Source organism: Bombus flavifrons, chromosome 18 (genome assembly GCF_040668555.2).
Source record: "Bombus flavifrons isolate JBK064 chromosome 18, iyBomFlav1_principal, whole genome shotgun sequence".
NCBI lineage: Eukaryota > Metazoa > Arthropoda > Insecta > Hymenoptera > Apidae > Bombus > Bombus flavifrons.
Window position 1 is genome coordinate 4,255,014 of NC_138459.1, and position 17,826 is coordinate 4,272,839.

Consider the following 17,826-nt stretch of genomic DNA (forward strand, 5'->3'; position numbering starts at 1 on the left):
TCACCGAAGACAATTTATGTTAATGACTGTTCCTGGCCCGAGGAGGGACGAGGCCGGATCATGAAACAGTCTGCAAGTCTCCGTGGAGCCGATCGGACACGCCACTGTCTGCTGGTGCAACTATGCCGGACTTCCCCCTCTCAAGTCCTGAAGCAACGCCACCCCGCTGTATACTGTTCGTTTCAACCCCACGATGGCGACGCCCAGCGTCGATCCAGCTGTCTACCACGCAAACTCGCCGAATCCACGTCCCATGGCGCTTGTGCGTGACCCGTGATCGTCTACAAATGTCGCGTTGTGCTTGCATCGTGTCCAAACGTTTCCTTAAAATGTCATTTTAAATAATCAAATCGTTGATTGATAGTAATGAAAAATCTGTATTTAACAATTTTGTCGATGTGATTAATATTTCATGGTGTAATTAAGGGAAGAGAAGAGAATGATGTGGTGTGACGTTTAAGGGTGTCCTCTGGTCTTGTGTGCTGATAAGATACAAAATGGATGTCATTGGGTGGACGAAGAAATTGTTCTACGCTGGTAAATTGATTTTTTGGTTTCGCGTTTGAAGTGAATAGTGGTTTTGATGTTGGAATTGTCAAGGATGAAGATACGTCGAAGAAACGAATATCACTTGCTGCTTCTGCTTTTTTGTCTGTATGCAGATCTTTTGGTGATGATATGCATGTTCAGTTGGTAGAAATAGAAGAGTACGAAGATACCTTAAGAGGTCACAATAATTACGTCGATGTTAATGCATGTGTTTTCAACCCTCAGAGCGCAGACTCGCGGAAAATCCATTGCTACCATTTCACTTCGGACGAGACCAGACATAGTGGAAATTTTGATGGAACGTCTAGCAAATTTTTAGTTATGTATTGGAAACTATTATCAAAGGGCCGATGTTTTTCGTTCCAGTGAGTATACGATCTCTAATTTATATGATCGATGATCGATACTTCTTGCATTTAAATCTTAATCCTATTGGGCTAGATAGCGGCTGCTTATTTACTCTAAAGAATTACATTTTTTCTGATGCTTGTTATCAAAATAGAATTTATTTTATAATGTACAGGTTCAGGTAGAATTTACTTTAAGTTATTATGGAACTATATAATTATCATATTTTATCGTTACAACCTGTTTTTACAAAATTTAACATATCATAAACTGTACAGTATTTTCTCTACTGAAATCCGATTTGTTGTAACACCAAATCAATATCGCATTCATTCCAACTAATCTAATTCCATTGTTGTGAATAATCATCTACAGTAACGAGTGTTTAACATTTATCTAATTGAAATACATTCAAATCTAATTATAAAATTGTTTTTATAGTCTAGCAATCAATTACCGTTAGCTAATTAATTAGCTAAGACTTTTATAGCTGATCAATTAATTACAATAAAGTATAATTCAGTCGAATCATAAAAAATATCACTTCCAATGTGAATGTTCTTGTACACTCAATATATATATTCTTTAGATCAAATATCCAAGTCTTCTGCTATTGCTCATTTAATTTTTTATACAACCTCGTGCATTCACGATTTATTCTACGATAAAGTTCTACCTTGTGACACAAAGAATACCAGATAAACCGATATCCTTGTAAATCTTTGCGAAAGATGAATAGTCCGGTGAGTCAAATCTCGTCGTCGTCGGATCGGGGACCGGTTGGTCGTTACGTTTCTATTTGGAACAGGCGAAAAGTCAGCTCAGTGGCGCCGACGGTGGTGGATTTCATGAGCTTCGGCCAACATCTCGGAATCTGGCGGGACGCTGATCGATCTGCTCCTCAACCGCGGCACACTTCGGTTTCGGTTCGTTTCGCAACCAACGAAAAGGTGACCGCGGAATTATACGCCGACCCGATCGATCCACCACCCCCTGCGCGATACCTCTTTCATTTTCCCCCCGATAATTTCGCGGTTTACAGTGGCCATTCTTTTACAAGTTATTCAGTTACTTAGTTCGTTACACATGAAACACTATTCATTTCCCGTAGCTTTATTTTTATGGTATTTGTAACAGTGCTAGACGTTGTTTTTAAAATATTTGTACGAAACTCGATGTGTCAATTTTTCAGCTTATTGTTGAATACGTAGGATGCTAACGATGTCATTTAGTCAGACGTACAATAGGTTAGGTGCTTTGAACAGGTTGACAAAATAAAAGAATGTGTCAAGACCATCTATTGACAAAATCCGCAATCACTTAGTTCCCAACCCAATATATCGATTAATGGTACATTTTTTTGTTTCTTAATAATATTATAATAATAAGAATAAACCATTAGAACGCGAGAGAAGCTTTGAAGTAAAAAAATAACAAGTTATTGTGTTTACAGTTACTGCAATTACTACCAATCTGTTCTTCACATTCGACTTCAGGAAGACACAAAGTTATTTTCATTATTGCCAGTATCATAGTCGATCTTCGCTCGACCCGAATACGACCGAACTTTTCCGTGATATTTTTCAAGATAATGTGTGAGTTAATCTTTGATGGCGCTGTGAGTCTCTGAACAATGGCTGACCATGTTTGCAGAATGTAACTGTGACCCATGTAATAGCAGAGTACTTCAAAATTCGCAAAATATAATAAAACCATCTTCCGATCATAATCTTCCAAGTGGAGGAATGATAAGTATATCTGATTTAAATAGTATTGCCTTGATACTTTTATTTTTGTCTTATATCTTTTTTATGACGTCCGTAATGATTTCTCTTAGAACGAGTTTCCAACTACAAAAAACATTTGCAACGCCCTACGTGACTGTATTTAATGAGCCGTTTTCGAGTCTGTTCAAGAAAACGACAATATTCGGTAGATGCGTAAGCATGAGGGCAAACCGGCTATAACTCCAATCAAGGACTCACTCGGCTCGGTCCACATTCCACGTCTAGTCCACCGATCCCTAAACTCGTCGGCACGTTCGACGTTATGGTCCATCTTCGTCCTGGCTTCATTATTTCACAGTTTTCGATGATTCTTCTCTGGACATTGTGACCTGATCCTTACAGTGTCAATTTATTTGAAGAAGAGTAATAGAAGCTATTAAAAGTTGAAACTAACTTAGGCTTAACGAAAATAACTTGAGGATCAGAATATGAAAATGAAATAAACAGAATGCGAAGGATAGTTGATATTTCAATCGATTCTTCAAGCACCTTTATCTCAATTTCGCTTTGAAATCGGTTTACTGACACTGTGAAATCGATCTACACCGTAGGCGCCGTTCTTCGAATGTGTTATTAGTTAAAACATATCGGCAGGTCCGGTGAATCGGCACCTGAATGAACAAAAAATGGCATGACATGACAAACTGTTGGATGATCGATGTCCTCGGAAATATAAAGCACCGTGATTTTTGCACATTGAAGGAACCATTCACGATCTTTCAACCTGTTTCTCTGTTGAACACGTCATTCCAACACTCTGTAATTCTATTCATAACTGCGTGCTTACTAAATTTAAATTTATCGTTTCAAATATCGTATCTTTTCCTATAGAAAAGTTTATTTTCATTTTGAAATTATTTCCACTATCCGTTTGTTACTGTTTACAAGATTTTTCAAGGCTATATATTATTTCTAAATTATACTGTTAGTTCATATTATTTCTGTTACTACCAAATGTAGAATTTATCGCTTGATAGAAATATGAAAAGAAAATCGGATATAATTCAAGCAATTTTGAAATTCACATGCAAATAGGATATTGGAATAACCGATCCAATTTTCGGCCAGCAATCATGTCTGAAATACGAGCCAATAACCGTTTCAATATTTTAACGTAACTACACGCGAGGCCGCCACTGCCAACCGTTCGCTGCCACATCTCGTCAGAGTCCTGTTTTTATTCCGATGAAATGGAAATGAACGTAGGCGCGATGCACATTCAACGAAAGTTAAACCGTGGTCGGTGAATTCATTGAAATGTACAGCTGCTCGTCCTACCGTTAAAACATTTAACGATCCGCTTGCCCCAACGTTCGCGTGACGACTTGTCGATTTCGCGATAAAAGTGTCGATGAAAAATGAATGAAATCGAGATACCAGTTCGACATTTAGATTTATTTTTTATTCAGATGCGAAGTCTTGTACTTGTGATACTTATATAGAAATAAATTGGAATAACCAATGACTTGTGAATAGTAAGAGTTTTGCATTCATATAGCAAACTGGTCTTTAGTGTTTTGAAATTTGATAGAACTGGAAATCTAAAAACTTGCTAATATTCTTTCTTTTTTTAAACATACTCGGTAATTTTATAGTTTCAAAGTATCAGTAAAGTAAAATATTTGAAGATTTTTGCACAAACGAAAAATGTCGAACCTTGATAATGAATTGGACTTTGATAAGAATAGAAACATAAGAATTTAGTAATTTCTTCTTAAGAAGCAGTGTTGCGTCTAACGAAGACGGAACTGAATTTTAATGCAATGTTTTCCCGCAAAGCTTTCCCGCTGTTTCCGCGCAATTTCACGACGGACGGCTGGAGTGAAGAAATTAAAGCATCGCTGCAATAAATTAACACGTTTCCGCGAGAAGTGACGTCATGCGCCGCAATTCGACCATGGGACTCGCAACGAGTTCTTGTTAGTCTTTTATAGTTCGCCATATGGGCACAAGTCGATTCCCACCACTGACACCGATACGCGCTGCTACAAACTGCACGTTAATTTACCCGGCGTCCGAGTATCCGTCACTTTTTTGTACGCGATCCTCGATAAAAAAGTTATCATCGATTCTGGATTGGTCCATTGCTAACCATAAATACGTTCTACCATCGGAATTGTAAATTTAAAAAAGTACGTTATATAGGGCGATATAAAGTTTGAGCAACACTGCTTCATAACTATTTTTTAAATTTCGACTATTACTTAACAATGAGATCTCACAAAGAACATAACCTAACAAACACGAAGATGGTACCCCGCTGGGGGTAACCACCCACATGTTATATTATTACAACACCAAGATATAACATTTTACCAAATGTCCTACTGGACAAACTGTAAAATTTAAATAAATAAATAGAAAAAAAAACTTAACAATGAAGCGTGCATTTTTATGGGAATTATTCTAAAATTGTTCTAAAGTCTCTTACAAAATTTCAAACTTGAAATAATCATTTTTCTTAAAACGTTGAATATTAACTTTTACACAATTTAACATTTCGTATTATCATTCACCTTAAGATTACAAATATCAATAACGGAATATATTCTTTTAAAAGAATTACTCAAACGTTTGCTTTGCAACTTCCACAATACGAAGTTTGAAACTAGTACTATAAAGCAACAGCGTCTAAATATTTTTCACTAATAAATCTTCGCGTTTATTGCTTTCTGTGAAAGATATTTTTAGACGAGCGTTGGACACTACGTTACATAGCAAAATTAACGGGCCCCTGAAAATTTTCCGAGAATTCGGCGTCCGGTTTTACGAATGCAGCGTAGTTTTATTGCGGCAGTGTAACAGGGATGCTCGGTGTATACTATTGTTCAACTTTTTCCTTGTCCTGACTGGGAGCAGGTATCGTGGACCTTAGCAGTTAATAGGCAGGGAATAATGGCGGTCGATTGACCTTCGATTCGTTGGCCAGCTACACGTTTCCAAATGCTCGAAATTTAACTTTAGTTGACTTTTACTCTTAGAAAGTATTATTTCTCTTTCTTTTTATCCCTTTACCTTTTGTACAGCAATTTTAACGATACATATATTATTAAACTTCAATTTAATTGTCGAGGAAATGGAAGTAGAGTTGTTAGTTTTAGTTATAGATCTGAAATCTGGTTATGTTTTCTTATTATTAGATATTCAGTACAGATGTTATTATAATATGTACAAGTTGTCTGCTTTGTTCCTGATACATGCATTATTCTACGAGTCGGCCTAGTCTCGTTACGTTTAATTATCATGAATAATGCATAGTCTCGGTCAGCTTACCGCTGAAAGATCTACGATCAGGTTGCCGCGTATATTTTCCAAGATCATATTAAATATCATGTAGTATTACTTCTATCGTGTCAAATTAAAGATACGTTTAAGCTAACACAAAAAGATAAACGTGACCCACAATTATATCCCATATAATAGTTTCTCGTTTATTCCGGTACTGGTATAACACGTGAAACAGATCGTTCAAACAATCCACTGAAAAATAAAAACCAGTTACAACATTGAAAAACACCATCAACCATGATCATCCACTAACTAACGGAGAAAGATAAACGTAACTTAGAATTACGTTCTATATAGTAACATAATCCCTTGTTTAATCCAGCACATAAGTATGCGGATAATTATGCAAATTCATATTTTTACGAATATAAGCAAAAAGATGGAAGCTAGGTAAAGCCAGCTAGAAACCTGTATTTTACACATTTCGTACATACTTTTAGGTTATGTGCATTTGCATTCCACAAATGCATAAAAATCCTACTTATAACATGTAAAGCTGCTTTTCAAAAGATTCAGTATGAAAACTCAGCAAAGATCAATTCCAACACAGAGAAACTTCATCAAATACTATCATATCGCAGTTACACAAACTTTCATCTCGCTATGTCATCAATAGGAAACAGTCTCACGATCGATTGTCTATCCAACCATTCAAACATCTCATGGCCCGTACTTTCATTTTCGCAAACCCAGTGCAACTTGCCTCTCCGCTACCCCAAAAAGGGAGAAACTACAGGGATGAGGATAGAAACCATAGGGAGGGTCCCCTTGAGGAACCATGGGGCCCGCGTTATCGCTGGAAATTCCGACACGGACTGAAAATCGCGTTTCACCAACCGAAAGAGAGAGAGAGAGAGAGAGAGAGGGAGAGAGAGAAGAGAAAGTGAGGGAGAGAGAGAAGAGAGGCAGAGTGAAAGAAGGAAAGAAAGAGACGGGGGAAACTGGATGGCTTCGTTCATTGTCGTGGAATAAAAGCTGCGGGAGTACCCCACGAATGCTGAGCCCTCTCGCATGGATTTCATTTCAGGATCGCATAAAATGGTGCTGCTGCCAGTGACGACGCTGCTTGGGGAGCAAGGGGAAACAAGAACAGTGTATGAGAGAGAGAGACAGAGCGAGAGGGAGAGACGGTGAGGAAGAGAGAAGTATCGAGGGGAGAAGAATGGAGAGGACGAAAGGCCGTGGAACGAGAGAGAGAAAGGGACGGAAACAGAGACAGAGACGTGCCGGCTGGCAAGCAGATGGTTGCGCCGTTTATTGGTTTATTCGTCGGTTCAGCCATCACGTCCCGTCCAGCCATCAGACCAGCCGGTGTTCCTCTTTATATTCCTCACGTTGAGGAGGATCGACTTAACTGCCCGGGTCTTATCTACTCTACTTTGACCGCGACACGATGGTGCATCGATCGTCAGGAAAACACGGCTGCGTTGTCGAAGAACATCGTTAGCACTCGAGAAGTTCAGAAGAAGATTAGTTGGATCTATGGTATATAGTGAATGGTGGTGTATCGTGGTAGAATTGCTCTTTCAATTTTTCCTGATAATTGCACGTGCTTTTGTGTATTTTTAGAAGCCATAAAATGTTGAAGGTGATAAATCGTTCAATATTGTTATATACTGTTTATGTGAATTTATATTTTTGACGGTTGACAGTGTGTGTCTATGATGTGGTGGTTATGTTTTGTAGTTTGTATTGTAATATATATTGTTCTCTAGAACTTTGGCAATGTTTGTTTAGAGATGTAGACATTTTTTGCATTGTAGTTTATGACGTACTACTTTTCATTTTACTTGTACTCTTATCGCAAGATAGTATTTTCTCGATCATTCCTGAGTGTTGGAACGTTCGTCGTGTGAAAGTGAAAGTTTCCGTTTAAAAAACGCACTGATGAGGTAAAAGTTTGACGGTCGGTTTATTTTTCAGCGGCGGCAGGGTGCGGATGTCGATTGTCTGAAGAGGGGCTCGAGCGGTGAAAGGGTTGATTGATGCTGACTCGACTGCTTTTATCGCCACTTACACGGTACTCTATATATCGTTTATGTTCTTTGTACAACATTTCAAATAGAGTTTATTCTAACTTATACGCCTTCAATTCAGTGAATTGCAAATTCAGATATAAGAGAAATTCTGAATGTATTCGAATCGTTCATTTTAGATACTGAAAGTGGCCATCACCGTTGGAGTCAAAACATTTTCTACAGATGTTGGATTACGTCTGTGCAATCGGCAGGTACGTAAATATAAATGAAAGGAAACGACAATGTAAATTAACTCTGTACTCTATTTCAGGAGTGACTTCACTCACCATCAAATTACAAAACTTCATCTAATTTCTGCTACATTCTGCTACAAAAGTCTTCGTATCACAGGTATATAAATAGCATTTTTAAACTTAAATTCTAATCCCGACATAATTTAACAACTCTCCAAATTATCATTTATTCCTCTGTCTTTTACTATTACCAATTAATAGTTCCAAGTAGATTGAAATTTCCCAAAATTGATATCCACCTATGTAACTCATTATTATTTAAACTATCTAAACTTTGATTTGGAATAGGAAGTTTAAAGTTTAGATAGTTTAAATAATTGTTAGACTGTGTTGATAATATTTATGGAAATTTATATTTTCATAAAAATAATTCAAGAAATGGAATCGAAGCAGTGATTTATCTCATTTATGAAATATTATAATATTATTATACTTCTCATATTTTATATATGTTTGTGTATACACTTTCCATATACACTTAAAAATCCACAGTCTAGTAATTATTAACTGATCAACAAGAAATGTAAATCTTCCAGTATTTGTACTTCATGCGTAACATATTTTCTTATTATCTGCTCCCCATTTGCTCATGCCGCGAATCATATTTTCTCGGGTATTGGAATTGGCGTGTGTATGTCGTTCACATGAGTTCCATTATGCGATCGTATGTTAAGTCCAACGAGAAAGCTTTCAACGGCCGTTGCGCAACAGTTCTAATGCCGATAATTATGCGAATACGGTGGAGGGGCGGGGGCAGCGATAATAGCGTCGCCGACATCGGTCCGCGTAGCCAGTAATGGCGTGCCAGGGGGTGAATCGATAGAGGGAGACATCGTGAAACTCGACGACGCTCCACCCATCGAATGCTGAGCTTTTCCTGCAAGAGTACGCCCTCTACGCTTTTTGGAAAATTCGACGATTCTCATTGGATCCTATTCGATTTGTTCAATATCCTTTTAATTATTTATTATTATCATTATTTTTTTTAAATAGTTCGTAGTTTTGGTAGTATTCAATAGACCCATATATCTCAGGGGATGGTTAGTCGTGTGATAGTTTAATGACGAGATTACTCGATGTTGAAACCGGCAAATATATTTTAAAATAATTATAAATACAGAGCCAACCGTAGATTGCTCTGTATGATTCGCTAAAGATTGTGTGTTGATAAAATCGCTCGAGACTGAGACCGAAAAACAGATCATCTTACGATCATGTTTGTTTACTTATACTGGTCGAGCGGATACTGATACATTTCATTCGTCTTTGTTAGACGGTTACACGTGGCGACGACATTGCTTTGCTCGGAGTTGTTCATTATTACATCATGTATATTTTAAGGATATTGATACTCCGAGGCAAAACAACAGCGAATTGTCCTCTAGCTTATGTACAGCTACATACCTATATCTTTTTTGGTTAGATTTAAGAACTGCTAAATATTATTAAAATTCTATGAAGAAATAGTGTTGATTTTATGGATTGTGGAATTGAAATATGGTTTACTCAGTTTTAGCTAAAAAATTATTCGCAATAACTTTCCAGTTATTTATGCAACTATTGGTAGTAAATTTTCAAGATTGTCATGTGTATCTTATTCGGCTAGTTTAAAGGAGTATTAAATATTCTGGAAAGTTATTATTTGGGATAATTTTATAGATTATGTAATCCCAATATAGGTTTCTCAATTTGAAAAATTCTGAATGTTTTTTTAGGTAATCAGAAGCCTAGACAAAATTGATCGAGCTTCTTTAGATATATATTCGTGTTGACTTATTGATCCCCATGGAGAGATTACAACCTTCCCATGGGAACAAATCAACGTCTGGCGAGAAATATGTATGCGCCCAAGGAATCGTTTCGGATGTCATCGTCAAAGTCGGCTTTCAAGGGATTAAAGTTTCTGACAAATTTCGGACAGCTTGTTAAAATATAATCTCTAGCTGGAACGGCTCGATTTCTTTCCCCTTGTAACGTATATTAGCAATCGAAAATTGGCATAATGTTGAGAAATCTTCGAAGATTAAGGAGCTCCTTCTTTGTAATTGGAAGTTTTGAAAATCTTTAGATCTTAAACATACAAATAAAACGTCTACTTTAACGCCAGGTTTTTGACTCGACCCGCCTTAATTCCAGTTAATCTCAATTCGTAAAGGGAAGGCTAGGTTTTGAGAGGATTGACCCTTGTAGAATCTCGCAAACCTATCGGTTTCAATTTTCCAGGCGAAATAATTTTGTTAGGTTAAATGTTTCGACAACCTACGAAACACACCTAATCCAGCAAATTACTCTTCTATATTTATACAATTCGAATCGAATAACTCTTCTAATTAAGCTGCAAATATTTATGCAGACAACAGCTACTATACTTTGGATATTTTATACATTTTTCCATGTAATATACATACATATATTTTTATACGCTTAAATCTGTCATAAACGCAGTTTACTCATAATATTAACATTTTCAATCTCTTAAATATTTTTTAAATTATACATTAAACCTAACCCCAACCTAACCCTTCAAAGTGTTTTCTTGATATGCATGTATTTGCAATGCAGTGTACTTTGGTGAATTTGTCCTAAAACGCTTCCCAAACTCAATCTTCTTAAACCTCTGTCTCTTCTTCCTTTCATTACCAACATTCTAATAACAAAATCCATTTAAAAGATCAATCCACATTTTGTTGAAGAGACAACGAATCTAACGAGGTTCCCGCGATGATTTTCAGGTAAACACAACAGCGATGACCAAGTAACCTGGAAACGCAAGGTACATCGACACGCGTGCTCAAATAAAAGGAGCTGTACCGCTAAGGAATGGGAGGAGAAAGAGGACGAAGGAGAACACGGCCTTGCCTGCATTCAGCTGTGTCATCCGCGAGCCGTTAACGCTCAGGTGCTTTCGAACTCAGGGACGAGCATCAATCACTATCGGTAGTGCAGGTGTAATATGATTATTGTCGCTAAGATAACCTGCTATGATATACGTCCGAGAAGTGTGCCAAGTGACATAACAGGATTTATCTTTAACGGCGTATCGAAGCCTTCGAGTAGAGAACGAACGAATCACCAGCGCCGCCATTGCGTTTCTGGCTTCGGTGATTCGTGGCTTACTTCGAATGCATCCACTCGATCTATGTTTAGAAAGTTTCAACGAGAAAATGGAAATAATATTATTCTTTGTTAACTAACTGTTGAGGGTTGAACTGTTGAACTTAGGGTTATAACTTTGCGGCGCATTCAAGGGTTGGAGTTTTATTTTAGGTTAATTTAAAAGAAAGTATGATGAATTTTTAGGTGAAACATAGAATTTTTGAATGTAGAATTGTAAACATTTGCTTGGATTAGAAATCGAAATCTTTTTCAAATGCTAAAGTTAGCTTCCCGTTAGAAATTTTTCTATTAAATATCATTTAGTTCTTTTTTTGCTTCTTTGATTAATAATTTTTCTGAAAATTGTAATCGAGCCAGGTTTGCTTTGTGAGAATATTCGTTTCGCCATACGTTTAGCAGAAATAGATGCTTCCCTGTTCGTTGTAACGGTGACTTGACATAACAGGTCTATTTTCGAGTGACTTCGCGCTTCAACAACTCTCGATCCTGGCTAGTGAGAGCGCCAGTTTTTAACTGTTCATCGAATCCTTTCAGAGGCATCTCGCTTCTTGGAACAGGAACAGAATAATTCGTATCGAAACGCATGTATTAGATAGAAACTGCTTGTAGACACTATGCTTTTAAGTTTGTTAAATTCAATGATAAATTTCAGTATACTGATCTCAAAATATTTTCAGGTGAATGAGCTCAACTGCAACAGACAGCTGAACACCTTCGATCACATACTGGGCCAACGAAGAAGTTAAAAGCGGCACGTGCGTTACTAAAAATCGTAAAGAAGCTTATAAGGAAAGAGAACATGTGTCGTAAGATTTATGTGCCGATATGAGAAGGCCCAGTTAATGCTCTACATCTACCCTGTAGATCCGAATTTGTTTGATAAGAGGCGACAAATTCGGTTCTAGAGAGGTTTGTGTGGTGCATACAGAGCTACAGCGGTCTCGAAACAACGGTCACACTTTTTGCGTGTACGTCTCAATGGAATTATCCAATTATTGTATATCGAGGTCGAAAAATTATGTCGAGGACATTTCAATTTCACTTACTTAAAAAAGCATGAAATTTATTGTTTTAGATAGATCTTTGGAGTACTTTTAATCATCATCTCTTATAATTTTTCGACCGTTTCTTGATTTAATGTATTTTTTATTACACAATTTACGAGTTCATACGAAATTCTTGAAACAGAAAAAGGTTCAAAACATCAATCGGTTATAAGAAATTGATTAACGAAAGCGAAAGTCACTGAAGTGCGTACAAGAACGTATCGCAACTAGAATGTCGAGATGACTAGTTAAATAGATCAAACTGGATTAGAACCAATAACTATTTTAAGAATCTTAAAACTAATCTTCAATGTAAACAACAGTGCAAACAGTACTCTAAAAATACGATAAAAATCAATTTACTGTGGCAAATTTTCAACAATTCATATTGCGTAATACAAACGTCTCCAATCAACTTGATGTAACACGATTTCTCTAGCATATTTCGTTCCCTTGAACGAAGAATTTTATCATTAAAATCACAGTTACGCGGAATACTTCAAATTCCAAGCGTTTCCTCTCGTTGAACGATCTTCGTTCGGGAGATCGCGAGGGGCAAGAACGCAGTTGCCATAAGCGAGAACGTCTTCATTAATCCCGGTATGCAATTACTCGCAAATAACGCTGGTAGTCTAACAAGACTTACATCATGTTCGTTGCTCGCGATCGTTTTTCAACCACGCGTTCTACAACTATGCGAACTGATTCTACCATCTAAAAAAAAATCTGTTAGAGGCGATCAAGAATTAATGACCGTTATTAATAGCAACTCGTCGCGATTCCACGACTACACACAATACACTGAGAGAGAAAGGCTAGTCGACGATGAACCGCGCTCTACAATTGGCGACCCGACTTGACGCCACGATGCACACATTGCATTATAGCGTCCACATTCTTGTAACGTCGTACAAGCTGGTTCAAAGTTTCATTACATATTGTGGCAGTCGATTATTTTTAATATGAATGAAATATTGTATATTTCGATGCATGTACAAAGTTTACTATTTTCGTGGTTTGTTAGTCTGTTAAACGCTTCTTATTTTCTACAATTAATTCGGTAATTGTGTAACGTTGCAAAGAATGCCGAAGACCTAGAGAAGTCGGTTGGGAATTCATTTTTTACTTGTTGAGTGATAACTATTTGTATAACAAAGATTCAGCTAAAATTAGGCTTGCAATATGCGTTTTGTAATAGGAGAATAATAACGATGAATTGAATCTATTCTTCATATATTAATTGTCTGTACAATGAAGATTATAGTATTCTTAAATTAAGGTTAGAATATGTACTTTCTTGAGAATTCAGATGCATTACAGCTTCTAGATAGAAAAAGAAGAATACTGAATATAGAAAGGCATATTTTCAAAGAATCTGTAATAATATTAAGTAAGCGATTCTATAAATGTCCATACAACTATGCAATTTATCTGATATTTTTAAATGTCTAAAGAATCCTCGTTGTCCAGATTCAATCCGACAAAAAAGTCGAATTTAAGCCGATTGCGTTTTCCAGAAGAGCGACAAAGAAAATGATTCGTTCACGGCGTAAGAGTCGGCCCGTCGTTTCATCTTTTTCAATTCGAGATCCTATCCTTTTATTCACGGTCGACCATAAGAGAAGCCGTGGCGTTCGCGCGCGCGTTTTCTTGCATCCTTCGGTAACGGCTGCGACGCGTCCATTAATCTTTGATCGTGCTCACATTAAAATGACATGCCGGTCGTTACGCAACCGTTCGTAAGTGCTAATGAAGTGCATACACGGCCGTAATTACCGGTCGAGTAGCCTGCCCACTATCCATAGGCGCGCGAGCTCGTAACAACCGAGCGAAGGAAAAGGGGGAAAAAATCCATAGATTTCGTAACGATTCAGATGGAAAAAGAATGTTTGATGGCGGCAAACGCGCTGCACATTTTTCTAAATGACCAGTGATTTCCTTTGTGTGAAATTGTACTTGGAATGCGGTGGAATGGAAACTTGTTAGAGAGTAGATATTATTGAGCAACTCGACTCGTTTTTATTTCTAATGTTAGTCAATGTTTATGATATCATCGATAACCTGTAAACGAGCTGAACTGCGGAATTGTAAAATTAGATCGAATGTAATACATTACGTGGCGGATCATTGCTGAAGATCAAGTTACAAGCTCAATAATTTTTTTATATTTCTGATTAATAATTCTATTTGTACAATAATATTCCTGATTGACCTTGTTTCAATTGACAGTGATATAATGATAATCGAAGTTTCTTACACTTTTGTTACTTATGATTACAATAAAATATTCTTGTAAAATAGTATTTTTATAAATTGGCTGTGTATTTATCGAAATTCAAAAATTATAAAAATATATAAATTATTCAGAGTAAGGATTTCGTAACATTTATAAATGTGGAGAAATCCCTATGTAGATTCTATTTTTCAGTTGTGTTCATAAAACTATGAATTTGCATAAAAATCCACAGCCCACTTATAAAATTCGCAATTCGATAACTATTAAGAAGATTTTAGTAAGTTAGATGACTTTTATTATCTCGTGATCAGGTAATCGTATCTCAATCAAGTAAGGTGAAGATCAAAGTTATTTACGCTTTTACTTAAACCTACAGAAAAATTAATTTATTCTTATAAAATAATAATTTATGATGATTAATTCACATACTTAACGTTACGCTGACGGGATGCGACTATATTTTAAATAAATCTTGTTTAAACCGTTTGCATTGTAAAAAAATTATCAAGGTAAGCCATCGATAAAATGTATTAATGTATTTACGATATGTGAGTACCTAATCGCGGTATGTAATCCTGACACATTACAGATTGCCTGGACGATAGGAAGAAAAAAGGGGTGACAGCGCGCGTTGCAATTAAGAAAATGGAAAATCTGCAATTCAGAGCGAATTGCTAGCCGTGGAAAAACTCGAGCACGACTAATAGAAAACCTGCTCAAAGGTCGATGAAGCATGTTTCAATGCACCGGTCGTTATGATTAACGAGGAAATGTTTATAATGGCGGTTAACTTCCTGCGACTTATTTATTCCTTAACGTCATTTTCGAGGAATTATATAATTTTTTCTTATTCCTCGGATCTTAATCTGTTCCATATTACTTTTCAAATTTTATTAACCTTTATTCTTCTCTTTTATTAATCTTCGCCAATTCAGATTTAAATCATCGCCAAAGAAATTCAAATTACCTGAATAATAACTCGGAACGTATGTAACGTTGACCTACATAATAACATAATATTATTCACAAAATATTCGTATCAAGAATCTTACGAATTTCATGTTTCGGAAAACATGGAACAGCTGCACTAACCTAAAACAAAAATGGCAACATGCGATGCGCACGGCTCGTTAACAGCGGCACGCGCATCAATTTCAACCATAATTTCCTTCATCAGGGAATGCACATAGGTGGAGAGGATCATTAGTTAATACGCAAACATCATCAAAGTGTCCTTAGCCGGCAGAAGAACTCTCTCGTTTCACAAGAGCGTGCTAGCGCCTCTCTCAACGGTCCGACATGAATTTCTTCATTAGAATCAGCAGCTCGACTTCGAGGTCATTAACTCACCTGTAAACATTGTTCCCCATCAAAACGTCGTCAGTTATATGAAATTGCAAAAAAATGGTCGCGAGCCAACGGTGTCGGATAAACGGTAAAAACCGCGTTACTGCTAACCGGACGTTCATCAACTCGATGCGCGCGTTTCTCCATTAGACTCGATTTACAAGAACGTTCCGGCATTCGCGCGCTTCTCATTCGGTAGGTTTATTATTCGAGCGCTTTTTCGAGCGGCACCTGCGCTCGAGATTCAACTGCGCTTCCATGCGATATATCACAGAATAAGCGTTTGGGAACAGCATGACCTGATTCACATTTGATCGTCTGTTGCGATTACGTCATCAGTGGAAATTAAGTTTAACGCATGGTGACATGGTACAAGGTGTTTTATGGTAGGTGAATCTTATTTTAAGGACATGATTTTAGATTGAGGTTATGAAGCCAAAGTTATAGAAGCTATGTTATTTGATTGTATATTGTGTATGAACAACGATGGTAGATTGAAAGTAGATTTTTTATATTCGATAGGGGAAATTTACTTTGATATTTTATGGGATGTCCTGTATGATTGATCCAATTATGCAGCAACGCGATTCAATCTTAAGCAAGAGATATTCTGAAGGAGGAATAACTACGAAAATGACTGGCATTCGAAGTAGCATTATTTATATTAATTACGAATGAACGTGGTAAATTGAATAACGTTGCACTTGTAATTCCGTTTGATATCTCCGAGTGAAAGAAGCGTGAAGTTATTGCATCGTAGTTATGTACGTAGCTTTAGTCGATCAGAATGGAGAAGAAATGAAATTGAAATCGCGCTGTAATTGGTATTACAGCTCTGAAATATAATCGTACCATGACCAATTAAATGCAGCCTTGGAATTCTGAAGAGCCCCGAATAAAATTCAGTCAGCTCAGTCTCTTGAATAGCAATGACAGAGACTAACTGTGAATAAAATAATCAAGCGAACATTTACCTACAAACATTCACAAAATTATCGTATATGTATATGTAAATTACCTTTACACATGTTTAAACCAATACTTCCACCATAGAACAAAGTCTTATCCGCGTATAAAAAGAATAAAATGCACCACTATTCCAAAAATACTTCTTCCACTCGTTGGAAAGCAATTTTTCATAACCACAATCACACTGAGGTGATAGCACGACGAAAACATCGCTGAAAAACTCAAAACTTTCATCGATCCACTCACAAAAAAGAAATTGCAGCGTTCCTCGTGGAATTTTTGTTGGAATGGGTGCACTCGCGACATCCGGCGGATGGGTCGCGTCGGAAGAGAGCAGCAGTCAGGTTTTGATCAGTTTGGTCGAATGAAGACAAACGGTTGGCGATGGGCGCGTTCACCTACGATTCCAGAGATCTTGGCGGAGTCTCGAGTCTAAATCCACATCCGAGTACGCGAGAAAACATAACAAGATTGATGATATGCCTGACACGCGGGAGAGGGTGCTGGTTGGCTGGTTGGCGAGTCTGGCGTCGAGAGCAGCCGGAGGAAACACCAACCGCAGGAATAGCTTTGCTACTTTTCATTCTGCCGCGTCCTTTGCTTCGGCCGAGTTCCATGCTTGTCAATCATTTGCCGAGAACCTAGCGACACCTTGCGCGTTTGCCGTTACGAGGTTGATGTTTCTTCCATGAAACGTTGCTGCTGGATATTACATGATGCTATTGTTCGCGTTACCTCGATATCAGGGAGTTTCTTCTCTTTTTGCTGCTTCTGGGAATATGTGAAAGATCGTTGATGTGATTCTGGAAATATCGAGGCGAGATTGATCTTTTAAAGCTATCTTTGCACGATGCTCTAAAATAATTA

The 17,826-nt window shown here is 37.2% G+C and overlaps 2 long non-coding RNA genes across 4 annotated transcripts; one reads left to right on the forward strand and one right to left on the reverse strand.

Annotated features, from left to right (window-relative positions):
- Positions 1 to 417: 417 nt before the first annotated feature.
- LOC138189039 (uncharacterized) lies at positions 418 to 13,067 on the forward strand. Of its 3 annotated transcripts, none has more exons than XR_011175817.1 (7): positions 418 to 537; positions 663 to 914; positions 7,000 to 7,484; positions 7,896 to 7,992; positions 8,128 to 8,202; positions 8,262 to 8,341; positions 9,960 to 10,195. It is a non-coding gene; the product is annotated as an uncharacterized LOC138189039 (long non-coding RNA). The 3 variants fall into 3 exon arrangements; XR_011175816.1 differs by lacking the exon at positions 418 to 537 and having other exon boundaries at positions 612 to 707; positions 775 to 914; XR_011175818.1 differs by lacking the exons at positions 418 to 537; positions 9,960 to 10,195 and adding exons at positions 10,977 to 11,184; positions 12,039 to 13,067 and having other exon boundaries at positions 788 to 914.
- A 1,754-nt stretch (positions 13,068 to 14,821) lies between these two features.
- On the reverse strand, positions 14,822 to 17,427 carry LOC138189049 (uncharacterized). Its single transcript, XR_011175836.1, has 3 exons — positions 17,009 to 17,427; positions 15,736 to 15,993; positions 14,822 to 15,644 (listed from the first exon to the last, which is right to left on the reverse strand). It is a non-coding gene; the product is annotated as an uncharacterized LOC138189049 (long non-coding RNA).
- Positions 17,428 to 17,826: the final 399 nt, after the last annotated feature.